Here is an 8,725-nt window from a genome sequence, read left to right as displayed (position 1 = left end):
GGCACTCATTCACTGCCATCAAGTCAATTCTAACCCTCAGGGACCCTTTAGGGCAGGCTAGCACCGCCCTCATGGGTTTCTAAGACTGTAGTTCTTTATGGGGTAGAAAGCCTGGTCTTTCTCCCACGGAGCAGCTGGTGGTTTTGAACTACTGACTTTAACGTTAGCAGCCCAACACATGACTGCTAAGCTACGAAGGCTGCTTGCACAGCTGAAGGGCAAGAGGCTCAGAGAGCAAAGGGACTAAAGGCCCCCCACACCTCCAACACACACACATTACAAAAACAGGGATTCATCCATCCTTCAAGGTCCCGCTCTGAACTCCTGGACCATCCTATCTTGAAGGTGACCTGGGTCGCCCTGAAGAGGTCAGTACCTCCCTCCCTCCCGAGGCAATTGCTCAGTCACCTACTGCCCCCACCCCCAACTCCCAGTTTAGGCCGTAAACTTCAACCCAAGGTGGCTCTTGGCACACCAGACCAATGCTTGTCCACACTAGGCATTTGCTCTGAATGTCAGGGTTCCAGACTGAGTCCCCCTGTTCTGTCACGCCCCCGCCCCCCCAGCAGAGGCCCTGGTTTTAGATGCCGGGTCAGCGGGGTAATAGAGGGGACAGGACAAGTCCTCTGTCCATGGGTGGGCACCCCCCTGTGGGCCTGGCCCCGGTGGGCAGAGCTGGTGCTGAGGGCAGGGCACCTGGTGTGGTGGACAGGACACTAGAGCCGGACAGCCCTGGGTTTAAACCCCACCCTCCTGTGTTGTCCCCTCTGGGCCTCAATCTCCTCACCTGTACAATGGGGAGGAGGGAGAGCGGGCTTGCTGAGACGGGCCACAGGGGTGGCAGGCAGCTCAGGCCAGTGTCTGCTGCTATCTCCCGGGGGTGGACAGAATGGGTGACCTTCTTCCAGCCCTCAGGGGCCTCCCTGGAGTCTCAGGGGTAGAAATGGGTTAAAGATTTTCATGGATTGGTGGAGGGGGGGGGCATCTCTCTGGGGCTCATGAAGCGGCCTATGGAAGCTTCTCTACTTCACCATCAGTCCTGCCCACCGGCCAAACCCTGGGCCTCCCAGTCCCTCTTTCTAAAGCCCAAGGTGAATTTGAGGCTCGGAGCTCCAGGGACTCCCCCCCCACTTGCCTGCCACGTGGGTGCCGATTTTATAGCAGATAAAGCCAGGCCTGGAGCTGGGGTGCACACCCAAGGGCCCCCAAGGGACAGCCAGCGCCCGCCCCTCCCGCACCCCAGCTAGGCAAGGACATGGAGTCTGGGGCCCTCGTGCCCGGAACGGGCTGCGGAGACATCCCCAGGGGTGCGAGGGGATCTCGTCCCCACGGTCCTTTCCCCGTGTCGCGGCCACACTCACCTCTGTCCGGGACGCCGGGCGCAGGCGGGCGGGAGCGGAGCGGCGCTTCCTGAATCCCTGCGGCCGCCCGGCCGCCCCGTCTCCTCCCCCGGCTCAGGTTCCACTGCGCGCCGCCGGTCACCACGCCCCCGGCCGCCCGCGGCCACCGGCTCCGCGCCAGCCCAGGACCATGTCCATCCCCGCGGCCGGCCTCAGTTTCCCTACCTGGAGAATGGGGGTCGCAATGCCTGAATAGAGGCTCGGGTGTGGGGGGGGACTCTGTGGACCCATTTCTTCACTGGGACCTCCTGGCCCGCTCGCCCAAGCATTTCATGAGAGTGGGTGGGCTGTGGGTCCCTGCCAGATGGAGGAAACATCTGAGGGTCTGTCCAGGATTCCACTTGGAGCCCCTGCCCAGCACCATCCCCACAATTTATTCAGTACCACTGTTCCCGCCAGTCCCGGCCTCCCTCTGTTCCCTGACCTTCCACTTTACCAAACACGAGGTCCCCTTCCCGGAACCCGGCTCTCCCGATACCAGGTCCAAGGGATGTGGGACCACGGTTCGGTTCGCCACCCTTCTTTTCTTAAAATCACTTTATTGGGGGCTCGTACAGCTCTTATCACAATCTATCCATTGTGTCAAGCACATTTGTCCGTTTGCTGCCCCCACCAGTCTCAAAACATTTGCTTTCAACTTGAACCCTTGGTATCAGCTCATTTTCCCCCTCCCTCCCTCATGAACCCTTGATAATTTATAAATTATTTTTCATGTCTTATATTGTCTGATGTCTCCCTTCACCCACTTTTCTGTGGTCCATCCCCCAGGGAGGGGTTATATGTAGATCATGGTGATTGGTTTCCCCTTTCTCCCCCCACCTTCCCCTTCCCCTCCTGGTATCCCTGCTCTCATTACTGGTCCTGAGGGGTTGATCTGTCCAGGATTCTGTGTATGGAGAACTCCTATCTGTACCCGTGTACATGCTCTGGTTTAGCTGGATTTTTAAGGAAGAAGTGGGGTCATGATAGTGGGGGGGGCATTAAAGAACTAGAGGAAAGTTGTGTGTTTCATCATCAGTGCTATGCTACACCCGGACTGGCTCGTAGCTTCCTTGTGATATCATCTTTCATTCTAAGGAACATCCTGGCTGTACCTGTTCCAACAAGAGTGCTTCGTTCTTCTGGCCGTCCCTGGGATTTTGTCTTCCTCATCAACACCATCCCGCCCCAAATGGATCTATTCTCCGATCTTCCTTATTCATTGTCCAACTGGTATCTGCATGGGAGATGGGTGCAAATATCACGACTGGGGTCAGGCGCATCTGAGTCCTTTAAAGAGGTCGTGCGCTGAGATTTCTTGAGTCTTGCCGCTTCTGTGAGCATTGACTGCTCATGGAGAATCATTTGGGGTTCGTTCCCCCCTCCTCACCTGCCCTAACTACTCAAGCCAGGAGGAGCTTCCAGGTCAACATCTAACCCCTCGGGCTTGGAGCCTGCCTAGGCTTGGACAGGACTTGCATGATTTTAAAACTGTGCCTGCCATGTTCTTGACTTAAATCTCTCTCTCTCTCTCTCTCTCTCTCTCTCTCTCTCTCTCTCTCTCTCTCTCTCTCTCTCTCTCTCTCTCTCTCTCTCTCTCACACACACACACACACACACACACGGCCCATTAGTCCATTGGTTTTCTTCACTCTTCAGGAAGTGGGATGATCTTGTTGTTGGGGAAACAAAGACGTGCCCCTGCACACAGTGACGTGCTCAGCCTCCTGGCTGTGAGGCGGTCACGGAAGAACGCTGTAAGCACAGGGAGCAGACCCCCCTCGCAGCCAGACTGTGAGGTAGGGATTCCTGTGCCCACACTGTGAGGTAGGGATTCCTGTGCCCACTTTGAGTCCAAAGCTGCTGTCCTCTGTGGGGAGCAGAGGTAGGAGGGCAGGGGGGAGGGGCGACTAGGGATTTTTCCCTCGAGTTGTTGGGGTCTAGGGTGGGAGGCAGAGCCCTGGTGGCATACTGGTTACACGTTGCAGCCCTTCAAAACCTCCAGCCACTCCATGGGGAAAAGGGTTTTCTACTGTCATACGGAGTTGCAGTTCTCACAGGGGCAGTTCTGACCTGTCCTACAGGGTCTCTCTGGGGCGGAAAGGCAGTGAGTGAGGGTGGGCAGCTTCCAGGAGCAGACAGGCCCATGAGTGGTGAGGAATGCAAACATTCCAGACAGTAAACCTCCCTTGGAGGGCCCACCCAGAGGGCCTGGGGTGGGAGGGGTGGGCAGAGCTAAGCCTTGGGGCCTGTTTCTGCCTCTCCTGAGTGTAAGATGTAAAAGATGATCCAGGATGCAGGGAGCTGGAGGGACGGCCCTAGGTGGGCGAGGGCAACTTGCTGGCCGCCAGGGTCAGAGGGTACAGCCCTGAGCCGAACGCACTCCACTCCCGGCAGACTTTATTTCACGGACCTCCACCAGGATGGCTCATCCTCGGGGAGGAGGTCAATGCTTAGGCTCAGATCCCACCCTGCTGCTGCGTACACACAGTGGGCAAGACCCTCCCCCCACACCTCCCAGTGCCTCAGTGTTCACATCCAAAAATGGGCGTCTCCTGTCTGCCTTGGTGGGGGCTACAAGGCCTGCCCCTCGTCCAGCGGTTCTCAACCTGTGGGTCGCAGCCCACATTTCCGATGGTCTTAGGAACCTAGACACTGCTCTTCTATCTGTCTCCAGGTGGGTCCACCCACATACGAGTACCCGGTATAATGACACCATACTGCCAACCCCATCACATACACCTCATACAAACACAGGTGTATGTGACAGCGTTGGCGCCATAACGTACTTATGCGGAGCAGTCACACATGTGTAGAGAGCAGCTACTGTGTTGAAGGCAGCAGTATCGGAGGTAAAACGACACTTCAGGAATTATAATGACATATTGTTTTTGTGATGAATCACTATGCTTTCATGATGTTCAACTTGTAACAATGAAAATACCTCTCGGATATCAGATATCTACATGATGATTCATCACAGTAGCAAAATGACAGTGATGAAGTAGCAACAGAAATAATGTTACGGTTGGGGGGTCCCCACCGCATGAGGAGCCGTATGAAAGGGTCACGGCATCAGGAAGGCTGAGAACCACTGCTCTAGTCCTTAAACCCGCTGCTGTCTGGTTCATTCTGACTCGGGGCGCCCTCTTGTGTTACAAAGTAGAACTGCTCCATCGGGTTTTCCTGGCTGTGCAAGTGGACAGTACTCCGAAGGTGAGCAGTTCAAACCCACGCAGCAGGGCCTTGGAAGTAAGACTTGATTCCAAAAGGCTGCAGCCTCGAAACCCCCATGGAGCAGATCTACTTTACGCATGCGGGGGCTCCAGGAGTTCAATCCGCTGGAGGACAATGGTCAACAGTCCCAAAGGGCTTTACAGAGTGGATCACCAGGCCTTTCTTGCCCAGTGCCACTGGGTGGCTTTGAACCTCCCACCTTTAGGCTTGTAGCTCAGCACTAACCACGCTGTACCTCTAGGAGCCTTGTTAGATGGACTCATAGCCATCTGGCCCAGCCCCTCCCCGTCCTCACGAACAACGGGTGGATGCTATCCATACAAGGTTTCCAGTGGCTGAGTCTCCGAAGCGGACCGCCTCGTCCTTCTCCCTAGCCCTGTCCCAGTCTGGAAGCTTGCAGAAGCCTGTTCACTCTGGGTGACCCTGTCAGTATTGGAAATACCAGTGGCGGTGCAGATAGGTGCTGGAGGCACAGGGAATCCAGGGTGGATGATCCCTTCAGGACCAGGGGTGTGAGTGGCGATACTGGGAGGGTAGAGGGTGAGTGGGTTGGAAAGAGGGAACCTATTACAAGGATCTACATGTGACTTCCTCCCTGGGGGAGGGACAACAGAAAAGAGGGTGAAGGGAGATGTCAGACAGGGCAAGATATGACAAAATAATAATTTATAAATTATCAAGGGCTCATGAGGGAGCGGGGAGTGGGGAGGAAGGGGTAAAAATGAGGACCTGATGCCAAGGGCTTAAGTGGAGAGAAAATGCTTTGAAAATGATGAGGGCAAAGAATGTACAGATGCGCTTTACACAATTGATGTGTGTATGGATTGTGATAAGAGTTGTATGAGCCCCTAATAAAACATATTTTTTTTAAAAAGGAAATACCAGTGGCACAGCTTTCAGCATCACAGAAACACACAAGCCACCACCATACGACAAAACTGGCAGACACATGGTAGACCAAGGGGCCTTACCTGGTCTTACCTTATTTCCCATGGCCTCTGAGTCAATTTCCACTCATAATGAACCCGTAGGACAGAGTCGAACTGTCCCACGGAACATTCAAGGTTGCCCGTCTCTATGGAAATGGGTGGCCGCACCTTTTTCTCTCGGAGCAGCTAGGATAGGGTCGGGAAACTGAGGCTCGGGAGCCATACTCGGCTCTTTCGGGACCGATGTGTGGCTCTGAAGCAAAATCAGAAAACGCAGAAATAAAACAGTCGAAGTTTCATTGCTTTGCACGTTCCTTATTTGTAAAAGCAGATGTATGGCTCTCGGCTAATTTGTTAAACTGTTGTGAAGGGACAGGATCAAGCTCTTTTATCCCCAAAGCTGGTCGAGCCCTGGGCTGGTGGGTTTCTACCTTCCGATCAGCAACCAGCTCTTCACCTCTGGGCTCTGAGTCTTTAGCAAGCAGAGAACAGAAGGCTCAGCCTTAGCGGGGAGGCTGGAGGAGAAAGCAAGGGGCACACAGCATTTGCTCGGCTAACCTTTCCGTGAGCGGACCGCTGGGTGGGTCTGACTGCCCATCTTTTGGTCAACAGCCAAGGACTTAGCCACTGCACCTCCAGGGTTCCTTCTATAAAGAGTGACAGTCTCAGAAACTCACAGGGACAGTTCCACCCAGTCCTGTAGGGTTGATATCGATGGCAGTGATTTTGTTTGGGGATGAATCTGAAACTAAAACCCCTGACTTGCCTTCCCACTGCTCTGAAATGTGCGGGGCTTCTGCCCTGTTCACAGACGGAGAAGCTGAGTCTCAGCACAGAGACAGCCCTTTGCCCACGGTGCCCACGAGTGGCAGGGAACCCAGGGCCTTCCGCATTCAAACGGCTCACTCCGGCCTCTGTCCAGTGGGTACCACATGGTGTGTGTGCTCAGTCCTCCCTCTCACTGAGGAGACGGGGGATCCTCCGTGCAGCAGGGCAGAGCTGAGGGAAGGGCTGGGAGTGGAGTCACAGAATGGGGCCTTCCTCTGGTCTCTGATGAGTGCCACAGATGGGGGGGAGCAGGGGCTACCGGGGCTGGCATGAAGGCATAGATGCCCCACGGGCTGTGTCCCGGGCGGGCTTCACCCTTACGAATGGGGATACTTGATTATCGCACCTTGCAAGAGGCACACTGGAGAAGGCCATTGTGCTTGGTACAATGAGTCTGGGTCAGTGCACAGAGGATCCGCAGGGAGGTGGATTAGCAACAGTGGTTAAAGCAACAGACTCACAGCAACGATGGGAGGACCTCAGAGCACCAGGTGGGGTTGCATCTTGCTCAAAGGCAACACAGGAGCATCCCAGCCAGAGAGGTCAAGGATGCTGCCTGAGGTCACTCAGCAGAGACTAACCTGAGTCCCAGAAGCTGCAGCCCCTGGGACACCAAGAGGCTTCAGACAATTGGCCAGCCAGTCTCTCTTAGGTCCTGCCCAGAGTCAGCCTTTGTTCAGGAGAAAAGAGAGGCCCTGCCTTGCCTCCGGCCTTCAGTGAGGCACTTCTGGAATTCTCCCTGGGGTAGAAACCTGAGGCCAGGGGGAGAAGCCCTGCCCTACCCATAGTCATTGCCATGGACACAGCCATTCTGTCTGGACTCAGTCCCCAGTCTTGATTCCTTCCCCCTGGTGGCCTGTGGGTGGGGCCGAGCCGTGGCCAGTACTTCAAACGTGACCTTAACCAGGAAGGCTGTGGTACACAGGAGGGAAGGGCCATCTAGGCATTGGTCCTGGCAGGGCCAGGGCTTCCCCACTGTGGTCCCTGGTATTCCTGGGGGCCCTGAAATGGTGCAGGAATCGGGAGCAGGGTGAGTGGGAACTTTCTGGAGAAAGGCCTCCCCCACTCCCCTCCCCGCCACCCAGAATAAACCCCAAACCAAACCCACTGCCATCGAGTGGATTCTGACTCGTAGCAACGCTATGGGACAGAGTAGAACTGCCACCTCCGTGGACTTCAAGGCTGGCCGTCTTTAGAGAAAGCCTCCTTTTTCTCCAACCCAGCGGCTGGTGGTTTAGAACTCTGATCCCGTGGTTCCCAGCCCAACTAGTCCGCCATCACCGGCTCCTCTCTCCAACAGAATAGAAGACGCAGCTCTTGATGGGACATGACCTTTTCCCAGCAGCACCTTAACTGGGTTCCTCCCCCCAAAGAACTCCACTGAGATCCTGGGTGACAATTGGCCTTAACGTCATTCGGTGTCCTTTCCTACCATCCTCTCCTCTGCATGTCGAGTTCCAGCCCCCGGCCACGCCCTGTCCTGTACCAGGGCTTGGTACAAACTCTAGCCAGCTAACTCTGGGCATGTCTGGCGGCAGCAGCACCGGGACACACCATTGGCCTCCATTTGGAGGCTGGTCGTTAGTCAGATCCCCCTCCACCCTCCAAAGTACCTGCTTGAGGGGCGTCACGCTCTAGTTTTCAAATGGAACTCATTTAAACCTTGGCTATGGACTGGGCGGCCAGAGTTCCCTGTTCCGCCGCCACGTTCCAGTGACGTCAGCGCCACCTACCGAGCCTCTCCGGAGCCGCAGGTTCATCACGCACTGGGGCGGCCAGCAGACGTGCTGCAGAGCGGTGGAGCGGTGAGGACATAAACCAGGAACCTCTCAATCAACCCACAGAACCGCAGGGGGGAGTTCCCCTTCCGCTCTCCCATAGTGTCCACTCAGACACACGCGAGCTTATGTAAAGTTGAGGAGGCTGGACATCCTCATGGGAGCCGCCAGCCTCCAACGTCTCTCAAACCGCCTGGTTTGAGCTTGAACTTCTGACCTTGAGGTTTGCAACCCAAAAGCCCAACCCACACTGTTACCAGGTTTCTTTCTCCTGTAACTCCCAGCAACTAGTGATAGCGGGGTCAACACTGAACGATTCTCTGATGGAGTTTCTGCTCAGGAAAGGTCGGCGTTTTAAGAGCCGTAGAAAGGGCCACCGCCCAGCCCTGCACCCTCCTCACAATGGTTACCTTTGCACCCCTGTTGCAGCCACTGTGTCCAGCCAGCTCGTCAAGGGGCGGCCTCTCTGTCGCTGCCCCTGCATGATGCCCTTCTCCGGGGACCTGTGCAAAGCGCATTGAGACGAAGTCTCACCATCCTCGCGTCTAAAGAGCATCCCGGCTGTGCTTCTTCC

This window comes from Tenrec ecaudatus, chromosome 16 (genome assembly GCF_050624435.1).
Source record: "Tenrec ecaudatus isolate mTenEca1 chromosome 16, mTenEca1.hap1, whole genome shotgun sequence".
Lineage (NCBI taxonomy): Eukaryota > Metazoa > Chordata > Mammalia > Afrosoricida > Tenrecidae > Tenrec > Tenrec ecaudatus.
The sequence above is the reverse complement of the archived record's forward strand: the minus strand, read 5'-3'. Positions refer to the sequence as shown.